Below are 18,907 nucleotides of genomic sequence, written 5' to 3'. Positions count from 1 at the left end.
GGACGGGGGGTGTAGGCCGCGCATGCGCGCGGGACCAGAGGAAGCGGATATAAAATGCTCTATTAAAAAAAACAAACAAACAAAAAAATAACTAAAAGAGAGAGAGAGAAAGAGAAAAAAATGTATATAAAAAATAAACTTAGTGTCCCCAGTTCTTCGTGATAAACAAAATAAAAGCTCATTGCAGCTTTTCAGCACCTAAAGAGAGCTTGCAGGAAAGGGGATGTACTGACTTTTTACATGGTCTGATAGTGATGGGACAAAAGAGGGAGGGCTTTAAACTAAAAGAGAGCAGGTTTAGATTAGAGGTTAGGAAGACATTTTTTACTCCGAGAGTGCTGAGATGCTGGGCAGGCTGCCCAAAGAGGTTGTGGATGCAGACACCAGTTACACTTTACCATCACTGTAGCAGGTCTTGTATTTACAGTAAGGAGATAAGTGGATTTCATGTGCTCAACAAGATCAAAAATTGTAGGTATACATAAATTGTAAGCATGCCCAAGCTGGCTGAGAAAAGCTAAAGCAATATTATTTTTATTGCACCAAATGATTCACACCCTTTGGAATTAAATGGTGGTCACAAAACATATGTACTACCCTTTACAACTAAAGTAGGAAAATAATACAGTTACACTATTGAGTCTGAGTTTAGTAATAACGACCTTGGTTTCTGCCAGTTCCCAACAGTAAAACTGCAGGTAACCCAGAGAAAACTCTACTCAGGTAAACAGTGTTAGCTGATTGATTTCTGATATTACTATTTCCGCACGTATTTCTCTGTAAAGCTATTCCCACAGTGACCATAATCTGACCTCAATTACATCTTCGTGACCTAGTCTAGCACCATCTGTTCAAGAAATGCATGCCTAGCTCATTTTGCTGTCTCAAATTTTCTTAATTATGCTTGAAATCTAATTAAGTATTGTAGTTATATTTTAAATTTGGTTACAGTTTTATCATGATTTTACTTACACATTTGAAGATTAACATACACAGACATACAGAAACCAAACCTGAAAATTTCTTAACAAAAATAATCAACTGTTTGATAAGCATTTGCTATGAAGCTTAGAATTTTAAATTCATCTTGCTTGTGATTAAAATGCATTTCAAATTACTTTAAGCTGCTGTTTTATGCTTTAGGTAAATGTGAATGTGTGGAAGCACTATGCTCTCTCTTTTTTTTTTTTTTTTTTTTTTTTTTAAAGTCCTTTCTTTTTCCATCTGATGCCTTTCATGGCTTTGTCTCCTGCTACCTATTTTCTCTCATTGACCAAATGACACTGGAAGGGTTGAAGAGATTTATTTATCATGGATATCCCCCATCATCTGCCTATTAAATTTTCTTTGAAAGACCTTTATGCTCTCTTTCAGAAATAGCGTGAGAAGAGCCCTTTGTACATATTTTCAAAGCTACTTAGTTATCTTCCTCTGAATCCTCCTTATAACTCAACATCAGCATGAGATCTGTCAAAATGTGCAATGTTGAAGTCACATGATTATCAAAACCTTTACTTCCCATACTTCTTTCATGTTTTTATCTTCCTCTTTTCCTGTGTGTTATGTGTATTTTACTTGCACTTTAAGCTCTTTTGGATAAATGTTGCCGCATTATTTTAAGTTTGTACAGCACATAGCACTAGTGTGTCCTAGTTTTGCACTCATTGATGATACACTAATGAGCACTAATATATGTAATAAGAAAAAATACAGATGCTGATTAAAGTAACCATGCAACTATTAATGGTATCTAAACAACAGTTAATAATCATATCTCCACTTATAAAGCTGTTTTTGTTACCAATGTTTTCAATCGTATTGCTCAATTGCCACAGCTTACATTCTTACATTTTAACCTCAAAATAATTATTTGTTACAGAATATCATGTTCATACAGTATTGTTTTGGCCTGTTGTGGTGTTCTGTCTCAAAACAAGCTAGGTGTAATATATTTCTTTCTCAATTGTTACACTGGTCCACTGCAGTAATAAAGTTATCATATGGAACATGTAATGGGCCACTTTACATTGTTGAAACTGCTTTTTTATTACTACTATTTGTAACTTTATGATGTCTTCATAAATGTGATCCATGGCAATAATAAAGTTTTTGGACAAATACAGCAAGACACCACTTACACTTTACCATCACTGTAACATCACTGTTTGCTTCCTTGAACTTTGAAAGTTGTCTCAACTTTGTTAATGATCATATTTAAAGTTTTCAGTGTTCAGAAGATGGTAACCAGAAACTTCTATTATAAATACATATAGCAGCTTATAGGCTTATAGCATCCACATAAGTTTCAGGTGATTTGAGTCTATCTACCAAGACTTTTGAATAGGATTGTTCTTGAGTTACCATTGCTTAAGACAAGAGAACATACCAGTACGTGCAGCACTATGGTGTTTTCAGGGTGAGAAATAAAGTAATAAATAATAGCTATGATAGGTAATTTACAAGTTTTGAACCCTGATTTCAAAAAGAAAACTGTGTGACATCTATACAGAGTTCTCTGTCCAAGGTGTTTTCTCTGCAGTAACTGACTGTTGCTTAGGACATGCTAATACATCTCTGTACTTCTCTGTATATTCCTTTATTAGTCTGTGCATACCGATGTATTGCCCTTGTTTTATTCTGACTTCTTTGTCTCATACTGAAGTTCATCCACATAAAGCTTGCTGAGTTATCACAGCCTTGCAATATTCAATGTAAACATGGTTGAAAAGTGTTAAAGACATTTTAAGAATGGGGATGTGTGGAGGTAAAGTGCTAGTTTCAACTCTGTGATGTTTGAATTGAATCTATCTTCAGCTCTGCTGCTCTTCTAAGCCACTGCAGAAGTGTAAAAATCAGGTCAAAGTCATTTTGAGAATCTATTCTAGCAATGTACCAACCATTCACTTATTGTCCTTTGGAAGTTCCTCTGGACTCAGATACTAATGACAGGGGTTATTAAGTGGAAATTGCAACTTTTTTGCCTTCAGACAGACAAGCTTGAATCTCCAACAAAAACTCTCTAGATAGCATTTTACCAACTATATTTTAAGATGAACTGACTGAGATACAAAGCACAGAAATATAAAGTTATAAGCCAGAGCTACATTTCTGAGTTCACTTTTGTGCCAGAAATTGACCTTCTGTACTAAAGAAATCATAGGATATGATGCCTGGAGACAACAGGGCAAGCCAACAGCTGCAGCAATGAATTTGGGTTTACTTATTTTGTGAGGATTTAATCTAACTGTTTGAGTATAATAATCTCAACCTTTCATGGTGACACCACTGTAAAGCCAAAGAATACAAAGGAGACTGCATAGATTGAAACAAGAGCAGCAGTTTCTCTTCTGATTTTGTGTTTTCACCCGGTATAACTGTTTCTCAAATACAGAAGCTTTTTCTTTGGGAAAAGAATTGTTTCTTACATTTGCTGTCATCTCTGATATTCACTTTTAGAATAATTTCATGTGTTAAACTCACCCACTCCCTAGATAAACCTCAATCTACTATGTTCTTTCCTCTCTCTAGGGTTGTGGTTTTATATTGCATTTTAGATTCAGAATAGCATTGAAAGGTTAGGCTACGTTGCTTTTGTAGTATAAATATCAATTCAGATTGTGAATAAATAATAGCTGAACTGACTGCCAGATGCTTGCTTGTGTAGATGGTTCCATTGGCCTAGCTGGAAAAGTATCCAGTAAATGACTACTCTCTCATCAGCAGAACTAATTCAACTAAGAGGTACACAGAGCTATTGCCTGGAGCTCTATGCCATGCAGGTTGCATGAGGTCATTTTAAATAAAGGATGCATATCTTTCCTTCTGACTTGAGACTCCATTAGTTGGAAGCAATACATGTAATGGCACACAAGGCAGATATTATCTGTTTAGTTTTATCTATACTCATTTTTTTTCACTGTCTTGAATTTCATGAACACGTTCATATACACCTTTTAGATAAAAATAATCTTTTAAAATGTTAATCAAAATCATCACTAAGCTTAAAATTCCTGTCGGTCAAGTCCAGCATCATTGTCTGTTCATTCTCCCAGTAGCCTTTCCAATTCTCCTTTATTTAAAAGCAAATCTAGTTCAGCTCAAAAAACTTGAAATTTTACAACCTTGCCAATCACCATAACAATAACATCTGTAGATCTATCCAAAAAGTTAGCTCATCATGTAGGCTTTACTTAAAAAAAGCTGAGTTTCATAGATTTATATTTCCATATTGTTACGGATCCCTTGTCATTGCTTTTTTATTTCTAGGATATACATTTTATCACGTCTGTTACCCAGACTATTATCCATATGTTTTAAAATGGTGGTTACATCCTCCTTTCTGTTTAGTTTTTAGTTTCTGCACCAGTTATTCTATTTTATTAAACCAGTCTTACGCAAGCTAAACACCATTAATTTGAGTGATAAACAGGCATAATATTGATATAAGAGACTGGAGTTAGAATGTATGTTATCTGACTTTCTTGGGTTTATCTATTAAATATAGTTTTTGTTTGCAACAGTGTAGATTAATTCTATGATTTTGATTAAGAAGCTTAAGATCCTTCATAAAAAAATGGTGAATAGAAAATGCAGTACATTTATTACATTTTACCACTGGTAATACTGAGCACAATACAGCCTTTTGCTGTTTTTTCCTCACAGAAATTTTCTGTACATTAGTGTACACAGACACGTATTTAAATAACCTGCTCAAATTGGCAGATAAGTTACAGAAAAGTGGAAAGTTATTACCACTTTGTTTCACTCAACATATTCAGAATATTCTAAAACTTAAAAAGCTGAATAATGCCATACTTAAACTATGGAGTTACTGTATAGACCTCCATCCAAACAGTTCTTAATTTTGAGCTGCTATGGTATAAGATGCCTTATTATGACTCAAAATAAAATAACCAAGCTTCAAAATAGTAATGATACTTTTTTGTTTGTCTGTAAATAGCCTGCCAGAATTTTCACTTAAAACACGTATTTGCTATATAACATTTCTTGTCAAGAGGAGTGACATTAGCTGTTTTCCCCCATTTATCGCAACACATTTCTTGTATTATATATTCTACCATGTATTATTTGTATCCATATATGAAAGGTAACCCTGTGACTTTAAGATTCAAATCCATAATCACAAGCAATAAAAATACGTGGGTGTCTTTTATTCTACAGGCATTACTTCATTAGTTTGTTTTAGTGAAATTCATTTCAAGAATAATAGATGGTGCATTGCAGCTTGGATTAACCCTTGTACTGGCAATTCATTCATCAGAAAGTGCTCAGAATTTGCATGAATATGTTACTTCACATAATAGGACTAATTTATCACATCTGGCTCCCTTGTAGTCAGAATAACAAGATGTAATGAGAAAACACATCATTTATATTTACAAGATTATACTTAGAAAGAGTACTGTATGACAGTTCAAATAAATGATAATTTGCAGTAGTCAGGTTTAAAACGTGCCTATCCTACACTCACAAAGCTATGCAAGCTCCTGGCTCATGCTTAGTTTCTAAACTACCAACTATGTGAAACTATGTACAAAGTAGTAAGCAGGAATCCGCATCCCTTTTTGAGTGTGACCAACAGCTGGTTTCTAAAAATGGAGGCTGATAAGGAAAGTTAGCATTGGAGTTCAAAACAGTGAATCCCCAAATAAATGCTCAGCCTAGAATTAAAATCTTCACCTACCTGGGCATGCTGGCTCTAGTTCTACTTCTTTTAGCTCAGGGACATGCAAAACAGCCTGCAGCTTCTTTCATATCAGTGAAATATACATGTAAGCATTTTCAGAGAACTCTCCTGACATCCACCAGTGCCTGCCCAGCCATGCAACATCTCTGAGCAAAAAACCTGTGGTTTAGTGTGGGTTTGTAAGTGTAATGATACAAAGATGGTAGCAGATACTCAAAAGGCTATTTATAGGGAAAAACTCACCAATATGGATACCCTCACTAGGAAATGCTGAAGCAATCTCCACCAGGGAACAATCTCCAAATAATGTTGCCCTAGTGGTGGTCAGCCCATAAATGAGGTCTAGAGGAGGTGGAGTCAAGCTCCACCCCTTCCGGGAGCACAGTGAAATTACTCTCACCTGTGCTCCCACAGCTGACCTGATACTTGCCTCAGCCAATTAATCAGAGGTTCAGCCTGTGGTTACCAATTTCCCATACAGTATGTGACTGGAGAGGAGCAGCACATTAAATGAGATAGAGATATTGGCAGAGTTATATAGAACAGCAAGTGGATGATGGAAGCGTTCCCATCCTGTATTCTCTTTTCTACAAAAAGCATCTTAATTTAACTTCACTGATTTTTATTTATTTTTTTTTCTTTTATATTAGGCGCATCATCTTACTTTACTGTACTCCATTGAATAATTGCATGCATTACTTGGCAGCTAGAAAAGGTTGTGGAAATATGCCAATTTGATGATCTTTAATCAAACCATAGGTTATTAGGGGTATGTTAACAAAGGAGAGGAGCAGGTGATCGTGAGCAATTGTCCTTCCCCTATGTCATAATAACTCAGACAAATCTTTGCTGATTTTTTCTATATCACTTATTATGTTGTTGTTTCTTTGTTGAGTTGTAAGGAATTCCCATAAATACTGCAGTGTTGACTTAATCCATAGGTGTCACAATGTTTAATGGAATTTTGTCCAAAAGACCTATCCCAGTAAACATTGCTTAAAACTAAAGTACTTGCAGACTTTAAGAGAAAATACATTGTTTTACTTGCATGGGAAAATTTCCTAACGTTTTTAGAATTTCAGTAATCTTTGGATTGAAAGTGTGATCATGCCTAAGTAATGTACCACCTGGGAGCTACTTTAATCAGTAAAACCATTATTGGAACAAAGGTGGTTGCTGCCTTTTTAGCTTTGACTGAAAAAGTGCCAAAGCTTTTCTCTGAGTGATTGCTAAAGTTGTGTTCTATGCTATATTTATTGTTGTTATGAGAGTTTGCTCCAATCAAGCATGCATTCTAATAGACTTTAGTGTTTAATTTCATATCAGGCATACAAATTGTTCCATTTTACACACTCGAAAAAGTATATATAATCAGGGATTGTGTTATCTTCCAGTACCTGAAATATGTAATAGTATCCAGTGCTTCATTAAAAACAGCTTCATCAATGTAAAATAGTGATGGCACATTCTTTTCACATGCTTTCTCTGGCAAATGGTTCACTTTCTTCGTGTGAATGGCTGCTGTCAATTCGGTTTGTGCTGTTTATCACCTCAGCAGTTTCAATTTTCTTTCCTGTAATGTTTGCTTTCAAATTTAAACTGTTATGGTTTCTGTCTTTCTGGTGGTATTTTTTGTTTGTTTGTTTGGTTTAGTTTTTGGTTTTTTTTCCCCTATCATTTCCCCACAGTGCTTTGTGTACTACTAAACTGTCATATAGTCTGTGACACTCCCAGTTGCTACACGGGTATGTGAAAATAAATTAGACTGAGTCTGTTCAGCCCTTTGAAATAAAATCTGTTGTGCTAGAATATTAATCAGGAATTAAATAGATCAGATAATGTGAAAGGAGTACATTTGTTGTTTTAAAAATTTAGCGTGTCCTTTTGCTGCAATTTATTTTTTGATCTTTGAAAGATATTACACCAAAGCGTCATCTTTGACTAGTGTTTATTCCTAAAGCTATAGAAGCATTAGTTATAAGTAATGCTTCTGCTTGTTTTTAAGATCTTACATTCATTAGCTTTGCACATATCTGGCTTTGAAGTAGCAAATACAGACTCCTGCTAGTCTACAGAAAGTATGAAATTACGATTCTATCTACAGCGTGTCAGAAGTAGCAGAAGAAAGAGAATATCATTTCAGTGTCTCGCTCATGGAAACAGGTTTCAGTCAAGGAGAAAAACAGATTAAAAATCAATTTGTGTAATAAACATAATACTTAGAAGCTGAAAAATATATCTAGGAGATGTAATAAAATTCCCTTGAAAACCAGATGGGACATAGAACTTCCCCTACATTTGACATAGTCAGATATGTGCGTAGACTTTCAATCAGTGTTTTTCAGTGTTTGTCTTGTGAAACAGAAGCAGCATTATAGTCCACGAGCTGTATTTATTTAAGTGAATTCTAATGATTTTGAGCTAACAGAAACCCAACCGAGTAAGGATACCACTGAGGATGACTCTTGATTAACAAATGACTTTGTAATTAGGTACACAGCTGGATCATCTGCATCTGGTCATGCTGTCCACTACTGTCCCATAGAGCAGTAAAGATTAGTAAATGTTTGTGTATATATGCAGACAAACAAACAGATTTTGAAATTCAAACTTTTGAATTATAGGTTACCGCTTAATTTCACTGTGATGTCCATATGTATCCAGTTAAAATTAAGGACATCATTGCAAGAAATGCCTTTCATTTCCAGCTGATAGTTTAGTATATTTCACTTTTTACTACTCCAGAACTGTAAAATTCTAATTACGAAAATTAAAAAAATTGACAGCACTAGGAAAAAAAAGAAAAAAAATCGAGGTTGACATAAATACCATGACTAACTTGTTTCATGTTAGGAGTTGTGATTTTGCATGGTTACATCCTTCTATATGAATGCATCAGTACACAAGCAATGAAAGCATTACATTAGTCTTTTTATGCATTGATCTAGAATATGCCAAAGAGATAATCTGTATCATATAATTCATTTTGTCATCTTCTTCTCAGAAACTCGAATTTTTCTCCAGGAGAGAGTAATGATAAACAGATCTTGAACTTTTCGTACCTTGACCTTGAATTCTCAGTGAAGAGTGGCAGTGAAGAAGATGTCATCTGAAACAACTCTGTTGGCAATCACGGTGATGGAGTACATTCAAAAGTTTTTTGCTGTACAGCACTGACTTGTGCCTTCATAATCTCTGATCAGCACATTTTCATTGCACCTACTCTTGTCTGGCATTGCCATGCCCCGTGTCAGTCCCTAAACTGCCTTGAGCATGACACGAAAGCTCATATGGAGGCTGTCAAGATATCACTGGCAATTTGTCAAGAACTTCACCACAGAACTTTTATCCACATGGTCTTTGTTGGAAGCCATGTCAAATCTTCTGGTAGGCCAGCCTGTTGGTAGCAGAGTCAAAATAAACTAGCATAGTCTGATTCTTATCTAAGCAGATTTTGAGCTGTCTTGGAGCTCTGAACAAATTTGATGTAATATCACATAGGAGGGTGACATGGGTGGTATGATGGCAAGCATGGCAGACAGCACCACATAAGATTTCTGTTCTTCCTTAACATTGATGGTAACAAATGCATATTTTTAAGGTAAAATTCACATTAATTAAAGGGGACAGTCTGCAAATACAGTCAATATTATGCATACACACATTGTGATTAGGCAGGACATGTAAACACATGCAGACCCAACAAATACAATGCCCAATAAACACTCAACTCACACGATATAGTTATCACAATGGAGCCACACATTTGTGAATTTACAGGATGCTATATCATAAACTTACTGCTATATACTGTTGTTTCATTTTTGCTGAATTTCCACATTTATTCACAAGGTGGCAATGCAGTATGCAATTTGCAGCAAATTTGCAGCAGAGCTGTTCTGATCAGAGATAACTGCACCTGGTAATTTTTTCACTCTGGATTGCAATTAAGAAATGTTGGTTAATTCAGTCTTTTTCTTCCTGACATGATGTCAGGTTGGATTGCAAAGCTCGTAAGAGCCTCATGAGCTGTCTTAAAGTACTTCCAGAGGGCCGGTAGATCTTCTCTTACCTCTGGTGTTATGCCTGAAGCTCCTAAAATGGAGTCTAGTATCAATGGGAGCACATGTAGGTCAGTCAGCTCAGTGGTAAAAGTTAATCTCCTGGCCATGATAGAAACCAGGTTGCAGTCAGGAATTAGCAATATTTGATGATTAGAAGGAGGTTCTGAAGCATATCTACTCTGATTGTGTTATTGTTATAAGCATGGATGAACAGAACAAGATGGACATCTATCAGTTTATAGAGTCATCTATCAGTTTCTTTTTTTTATTCCCTTGGAGCCCATAGGAGTCTTAGAGAGATGGACAGGAGGCAGTAGAATCACCAGCTGGTGGGAGCTGGCAGCTCTCTCCTGGAAACTTGCAGCAGAACCAGGTCTGGTGGAGCCAGAAGGACTGCAGAGGTGGAGACAGCCAGTGGGACCAGTTGCAGTTCTCCTTTTAAGATTCACCGTGCATACAATGGATAGGCTGCCTGCATCTCAATATTCAATCTTACTTTTATGGAGATAAAATGTGAAGCATTAAAATACAGATAGTATCTTTTATAGACCCACTATGTTCTTTTTCTCATTTGCCCTGTGAATTAATGAAACACTTTATGTCAGACAGATTTGAGATTTGCTGGTTTTAAGAATGGCCTCTTGTAAAGCCAAATGCCTGCATAGGTGTCTCTAGGCAGCCTTTTGTTTTCTTTAAATTTATTATCTTTTAAGTTGTCCATAATTTTTATTCCAGGGTAATAGGCAATGTTTATGTTTAGGAGTGTTTGCTTCCATGGTGCTTTATTACCTTCACAGATTATTCTGCCTGACCCAACGTTGTTTTGGCCTCGGAAATTTCTGTCAAATTGTCTCAGTTATCCCTGCATTATTTTGATAGACTGTGCCCCTGCTGTAATTGTCAAGTGGACAATAATTTGGGACACTTCATTATTTTTGGATTAGGCCTGCTATAAATCTCTGAGTTTCTGCTGTTTTTGATTTGTTTTCTTAGGGGACTATCTAAGAAGTAGCCATTGGCTATTGTTAAAATATGTGCTGTAATTCCGCAGGACTCATACTATGTTTTATATTTCTTTTTACTGTCTATATTAAAAGCAGACCATCCCCCAAACTTCAGATGTCTTCTGCAACCAGAGGGGACTATCAGTCTGAGGAGATCAGGATCTACCCCCACCAGAAATTTATGAACCCTGCTACAACCACTCCTTATATTTTTTGTCTTAGTAGGAATGTGCAGTGGCATCAGAGTTTTAAGAACAGTATAGGCTGTTCATCATCAGGGTAGAACTAGTAAAGCATGAATATCAACTCCTGGAGTAATTATAAAGTAAACACAAAAATGGACAGACACCCGCAAAAGCTCTGCAATTCCATTACAGCTCTTTTTCAGATTGAGCTACTGCAGGCTCTGCAGGTATGGAAATTAGCAGTGCAGTACCTAATGTGTAACCATTTGTACCTAATAGATTTCCATACTAATGTATATATAAGTGTAAATGCACAGTTTTGGGGCACTGGTGAGCCTTCCCTGTAGCCCAGAGTGGGGTCACCTTTGATTTATATGTGTGTAAACACAGGCACACATGAAGGTACACACAAGCCTGGTAGGAGTTTTTCTTTTGAGATTCCCACCAGTATACTTAAAATGTGTTTGTTCTGAATTCACTCCAAGTTTAGCTTCAAAATACGTAATTAGAAGTAACTTAATTACACAGGAACCTTTTATTGCTGAGCAATTGGATATAAATATTTGTCTCTTGCAATGAAAAACAGGAAAGCCGTTCCCTATATGGCTTTACCAAGGTTTATTTTTCTAGCAAGGCACTTCTCACTGCTTTTAGATATGTATGTAGATTAGGTTTCTCTAGATTGAATTTGTAATGGGATGTTTGGAGAGCAGGGTTTGTTGTACTATTTTCATACTTACCAATGCAAAGGCAAAACAGTTTTTTTTTAACAGTAGGGACATCTATGTTTTGTTCTTGTTGTTGTTGTTTTTAATGGGAAGGACAAAAATTTCTTAATTCTTCTGCTCATTTGACATAAATGACTTTTTTTTTTCCCCTGCAGAATTAGAAAGGAGATGTGTAAATAATCAATTTACTGTCTGCTTTTAGTTTTCCTCTACACATAGCTGAAGTGGAGATACTCAACGGTAGTGACTGTGGCCCTAGTTCTGCAAAAAAATGTGTATATACTTAATACAAAGCCTTCCCTGTGACACTATCCTTCATTGTGAGTCTTGTAAAATCTGATGTTCTTGCTCTTAAAACTCTCTTTGTGAATCATGTGTTCGAGAAAGAATCTCAGCTTTCAGCTAAGCAAATATTTACACTTTTATCTTCCTATTAACAGAAGGACGTTTGAAAATATGACTTGAATGTACCAAAAGGCTTTTATAGTCAGCAGATAAAAGAATAAAAAATATTTTCAAATGATTATTATATTTAAAGAAAATCTTATATTTTCGAAAGGCGGTGATTACTGAATCCTGGGCATGCAGGAGACAGACAAAAGAAGAGCTTCTAAGTGGAGGTGAGAATTTAAAAATACCAGAAGGCACAATTATCCTGTGCTTTGCTGATTTCAATGAAGCTGACTTTCCAAGTAGCTGATAAGAAAACAGATGTTTTCTGGTAATGATAGAATTAGTACCCCATACAATCAGTATGAATGTAACACCTGCCCTTAAAAGTGACTAGCATTCCTGGCATACAGTAGCAATGTTTCTTACATTAAGTGTACTGGGTAAAGAAACTGAGCAGAGGCTACTGCCAGGATTCTCAGGGCTTCTGAGCTCTGATAACAGAAACTTCTGATGGAGTGTGTAGCTGGTAATAGCAAACAATAACTGTTCTCTGTTTCATATATTTGAATCCATATGTATTGAGCTGAGTGGAGCTGTTGATGCATTTCACAAGTATTATGATTTTTTGAAAAATGGGGAAGAAAAGGCAATATTGAGTTTAAGATATAGAAGATAAGAGGAAGCTACAAAATTAACAGCTCTGAATTTATCTTCGCTGGTTCTGTTAGAGAAAAATACATCATGATATGTATACATGATGGATCTGACATCCCAAGAGAGTTGCAGCTCTGCACCCCTAGGATCACTGTGTACTGTTTCACATCTGTACACTGGAGCTGAGGCTCTGTGGGGGCAGCCCTGAGTTAGACTTGGACAGGGTGTTTGTTCCTTGGGAGTGAGGAATTTGTGTTCCTACCTGCCTTTGTGCCTCAGTAATCCTCTGGATTTGTCAAGATGGGCCTCTGATAGGCTGCTGGCTTGTGGTGGTCTGGGAGTAGCCCAGCAAAGACATTATTTGGGATCCCTCTGACTACCTTAGATACCTTTGTCTCCTTAGATACTTTTGTGGATATGCACAGGGTCTTTTATCATACAGAATCATAGAATCACTCAGGTTGGAAAAGACCTTCAAGATCATCAAGTCCAACTACAACCTAACCATACTACCCTAACAACCCTCTGCTAAATCATGTCCCTGAGCACTGTTTTTAAAGGCATCCAGGGATGGTGACTCAACCACCTCCTTGGGGAGCCTATTCCAGTGCTCAACAACCCTTTCTGTAAAGAAGTGTTTCCTAATATCATATGCCAATATGCTGCAGTGGCACTTACTTAAAAAGATCTAGGATATTTCAGTTGCTTTATGTTAAAAATATTTGTAGATAGAATACACTGCTTGCATGAACTCTGCCATCTAGGTAAAGATGGCGATATCATCTTGAAAGAACATTTATTGCCTTTTATTTTTTGTTTGTTTGTTTTTTAAAGTAAGTATAAGGTGAGCATATGTAATTACGTTTACTTGCTGCATGGGAATTGCCCGGTCAAAGACTAAACCAATGGTTGAGGACCAAGTGAGAACAGGTGGCTAACCCAAGGAACTCAGGAGCGAGCAGTTTGCCTGAGTGACCAGACCAGAGGGACTTTTTTTGTCCTATGTCTTCGTGGTTCTTCTGTTCTGGTACAAGGTACTGTCATCCCCTTCTGTTGTTCCAAGCAGTTTTGCCCAGTGTAGGGCTTAGTTTCTTAAAACTCATTATAGCCCCATTTCCTCAAATGCTTGATGAAAGGAAATAATAATAAAAAATAATAAAAAACAGTGCTTATTTCTAGCTATGTCAGTGAAACCTGTTGACTAATGACTGTAGTTCAGGATATATGTTGTTGGGTTTTTTTTGTACTGTAAGTGCTACCGATCTCATTTGAAAGCCATAGCCCTTATAAAACAGTTTAGAAATACTGTAGTATACACAGAAATACTTTAGAGTTGCTTTAGTTTACAGTGGGGGTGGATTTAACTGTGAGCAAGTCACCAAAGAGCTTATCAGAGTCTTTGGTTGACCTTATCACTGCGAAAACCTGGAAGACCAGTGTGTGAGACAAGAGCAAGCAGTGTCTGTTTGCTTCTAAGGATGGGCAGGAGGTTCCACTGATATGCATTGTTAACCCTGTTATTCTTAAGAAACCTTTCATCCTTTATCACTGTTGTTTGGGAGAAGCTGGGATCAATTAACTGATTAGAAGAACTGTTAGAGGAACAGGAATGTCTTGTTTGTAAGTGAATGCTATATAAGATGTATGCTGAACACAATAAACACACTACCCTGATGCTACAAGAAACTAAGAGAGCTCTCTAACTCGACTGAGCACCGACAGTTTACTTTGGAGATACTCTATTGTTAATGCTGTCTTTTTTGGCTCAAGACATTTATGAAGCAGAAGTTCTAGAATTTCTTACCAAAAAAACTGAAGTGATTCTAGGTAGCATAGTGCATTTGTTTGAGAAATGCTTGGAAAATACCCTAGTGACATTGATATGAAATGATAGTGTTTTGTAAAATAACAGAGAGATGACTTTCCTGAATGCTTTTTAAAAGAATACTTTTTAAAACTGGCATAGTATACTTACAAGAAATTATAAGCAGGTCAACAAGGGCCAAATCTTGAGGTCTCTCCTCAGTTTTTATTCAGATTTGTCTCTGATAATGCTCTTATTCACTCCTGTGCAGGTTTTGCCACATCCAAGTGCTATGTAAAGGTTACAATGCCAGGATTTAGACCATAAAAAATTATTAGCTCAGGTTGCTGTCTAGGCTTTCTGCTGTAATTTATCTATCACTTACTTATTTATAGAAGTGCAAAGGTGATAAAGAAGTCATCTCTCAGGTCACATAGCAGTTTAAACTACTATGTCTCTGATTAAGCATCATAGACAAAAAAGGATAAGAAGATCCAAGGGAAGATAAGAAGAGTAGAAGTAAAAAGCTTGCACAGCTATTGGAAATAAGACATTATTTTGCTCCAGACTCAGTAGGAGCATCTGATCCCCGTTCCCTATGAAGCATAGTTCTGAGTGCCCCAAAATTGCTTTAAACATGAAAAAGATGGGACAACTGTGCTTAATAATGCTGTTAACACTGTGTCTGAAGGTTTTGTCCCTTCACTGTACCACACATAAATACTGCTTGGTCTTCATCTGTGCAGAATGTAGAGGTAAACCTTAATTGAGGGTTTCTCTTTGGGGATCGTATGTGTTCAAGGGGAACAAAACTCTTATTATCAAGCTGAAAATTTAACAAGTTTGAGAGCATTGTCACATAGAGGTACTGAAACGTTAATTCATGCTTCCGTGACATCTTGTCTGGATTACTATAATTCCCTGCTTGCAGGTTTCACTCAGCCCTCCTTTCACAAAATAAGAACTTGTACAGTAATATAACCACTGAGATTTTAAGCATGCACAATAGCTGGTCATCATACATCTCTGTGCTGAGATCTCAGTGCTGCCTGCCATCAGGTACTGGATCGATTTGAAGATCCTGGTGATGTGTTTTAAAAACACCACATGTATCCAAATGAGTTTTTGGTTCCCTATTGTCCAGACCCAGTTTTACCGAAGTGTAAAAATGCTGTTCTTTCTTTTGCTCAGAGAGAGAATTATACACTGCTGCATCCCATAGCTTTTTTTCATGCAACTACAGAGTGCACTTTGCCAGAAGAGGTTTGGCATGTCAGACTTGTCATTGACTTGAGGTCAAGATGATAGTGGGTTTCTTAACTTTTCTTTCTCTCACCAGTGTCACTGCTGGTGTCAAAACATATTTAATGGAGCACTGTAAGGCTTCTTTTTCAAAAGACGCTGCAGATTTGCAAGAAGGCTTTTAAAATTTGTTTCTGACTTTCTCTCTCTTCCTTATTTTTATGTTTTGAAGTGGGATACAAACCGGTCTGTTTACTCTGACTGTATGCTTCAATTCAATGCATAGAGAATTTGCTGTATAGCTAAAATGGAATTTAAAAGTAGTTTTCTTTTGGGAACTGTCATTATACAGGCTTTGACCACTGTAGTTAAGTATTTTTTCTGTTTCACTTTTGACTATTTTATACTGCTCATGCTATGTATTGTAATTCATCTTAAGTACTGAACCTACACTTGAAACCTAATGTTTCTGCCACTAAGCTCGATTAGCACAACGCATCATCTGCATGTCCTGTACTGTCAGGTTCAGCACACTAATAACGCTGTGATCAAAAGCAGTAATAAAAGTAACTTTAAAAAAAGCCTGTCACCCAGTGAGCAGCTAGTGAACTTAATTATTTTAAATTTTCTATTGAAATGAATGATTGTAGGCAGCCTGACTCCTAAATAACTTTATGAGTTGATCCTCAGGTATTTTGCCTTTATCCTTGTTCAGGCCAGTGTATAGTGTTTCCTGTGTTTTTTTCTGTTTTTATACTGTTACAGGTAGATGTGCTAAAGTCTGCAGTTTCGAGTCTCAAGCCCACTGATGGTAGCATTTGGCTTCGCAGTTAAGAAACAAAAGGATAAGCTATACATTACGTCCTCGCAGTAACAAGGTTATACTTCAATGGACTTATTTATTTATTTATTTATTATTAATGACAAGTCCTTATCACCATTACAGATTTGCAGCTCTCCTGTGGCATCTCATCTCACAGTTTCTGGTGTTTTGGACCTTTCTGCAGTGGTCCAAAACAGGACTAGATTTCATGGGGTGTTGGGCTTGATGTCTCTTGGAGACATTTTGATACCAGCAATTCTGTTGGACTTCAAGAGGTTTGGTCAAACTTTCTTTTCCATGGAAACTGTAAGGTATGCCTTTTGCTATTATTCTTGGTTGACCCTAAATGAAAGGGAGGAGGTATCTTCCTTCTTGCAGTGCCTGTTCACCTCTGCACTGCCTACACTAAATTTCTCCACCAGCAGTTAAATTTTCTTTTCTGTGTTTGCTTCTGTATCTGTATTCAAGGCCGAATTCAGAAGTGGTACACGTTACTAGGAACAATTCAAAAGGTCCCCTCAGACTCTGCCAGATCTATTTATACCATCTTTATCAGTGTATAACATAGTCTGTAATTTGCATTCCAAGGAATTGCAAGAGGATTTCAATTTAAATAAGAGACTCTTCTTTCATTTACACCTACTCACAAGCCCTTATTATGAAAGGTGTAGCAAGTCAGATTGACATTTGATGAACAAAGGGCAATTGTCTTCAACAGAAAAGAACAATAGCATTCCAGTAGTTTTTTGAAGCATGTTTTCACTCTTATCAATGTCATTTTCATCTTCCAAGGTTTGGTGATTCTAATGTATCATCCAGTGAATTGATATTGATCCTTGCTGGTTAGTATTTTGCAGTTATGTGGAGGAAAAAACAACAACAAAAAAAACCAACTTATTTCTTTTACTTTTGTACATTACCTGAATGTATTTGTCTGGTTGGTACATAGGTTTTTGGATATTTCTAGTTTAGTACACTCTCCTGCTAATCTGCTTTTGCTGAGTTTAGTGTTATGGTGAGTATAGTAGTACTTCTGGCTAGCAAGATGCAACAACAGGTAAATTCCAAGTACTTGTGTGCTAAAAGACTTTCATACTTCTTCCACTTGTGTTAAAGACATAATGACCTCACTGAAAACTCTGGAAATTGCTAGAAAACCCTCTGATATCAACTCTTCATGTGTGTTCAAATAGTATCTGACTTTAGGTACTGTCAACTGTGGGGAAAAGTGTTTCCTCTGTCTTTGTGGACATCCGTCCTTGGTGTGTATCAGATCATATGGCCTCTATAGATGAGGCGAGTTAGGTAAGCATTAGAGATGCAAATGATGTACTTAAATTAGGTGTTAACTGGAGATGTTGTTCTGATGTTTAACATAACAGTTTTTGGCTCTGCTCTCCTGACTCTGTTAGTGACCTGAGAAGAGACTTATATTATGGCCACTGTGAGTATCAAGGATTCTCAGTGAAGCAAGTAGGCTCAGTGTAAACAAAATATTTCCTTTGTACTTACCAACTTTAGTGATCCAGTATAGAAATTAAATCTCAGTCTTCTTCCTTTTTTATTCTTTTTTTTTCTTCTCTCTAGAATCCTTTGTTCCACTTCAAACTTTCAGAAAACTTAGAGCAAAAACAGTTATTTTTTAGTAGTTTATATATTTTTTAATGAATACCTTGCAACTTATTTATTATTTCCCCAAGGCAACCTTATCTTCGTGCCATATCTATGATCTGCAACCAAAAAGTTTTACCCTGGATTTGAATTATATATTTTGTCTTCTTTACTAGCTGCCTTAGTGAACAGTTTGTAGTTTATGTACCCTTAATAAAGCCAAACTGATCATTAAGGATTCCAATGAAATTCTGTATGAAAAGACCTGGTCAGAATAACATATTTCAGAGAAGGTAAGTGCTATCTCTGAACTTAGAACTAGAGGCTGAAGTTAGCTAGAAATCTCAAAACATCTGTACTTCAAAATGTTAGAGATTACCATGTTTCTTCCAAATTTTTCCAAGTCCATTATAGTATTAGGATTTATCCCCCATGTCTCTTTGCTGTGATTAACCTACTTAACCTTTGTTGTGTTTCTTATTTTTATTAAGTAGACTGAATAAGGTCCTGTTGCAGTGGCTGTCTTGTTGAAGTAGGCAGTGTATATTCTGAATTCCTCACTCTGTGCTGTCTTACAGGGAAGAAGATGAATGTCTGATTTGTCTGTCAGCCATGTCAAAATGCATTTCTTTTCAGTTCTATGATTTGAGTGGGACTTGAAATGCACACTGCTTTGTAAGTCACTCATATTT

Source organism: Coturnix japonica, chromosome 4, assembly GCF_001577835.2.
Source record: "Coturnix japonica isolate 7356 chromosome 4, Coturnix japonica 2.1, whole genome shotgun sequence".
Classification (NCBI taxonomy): domain Eukaryota; kingdom Metazoa; phylum Chordata; class Aves; order Galliformes; family Phasianidae; genus Coturnix; species Coturnix japonica.
Note: the sequence above shows the minus strand (reverse complement) of the source record.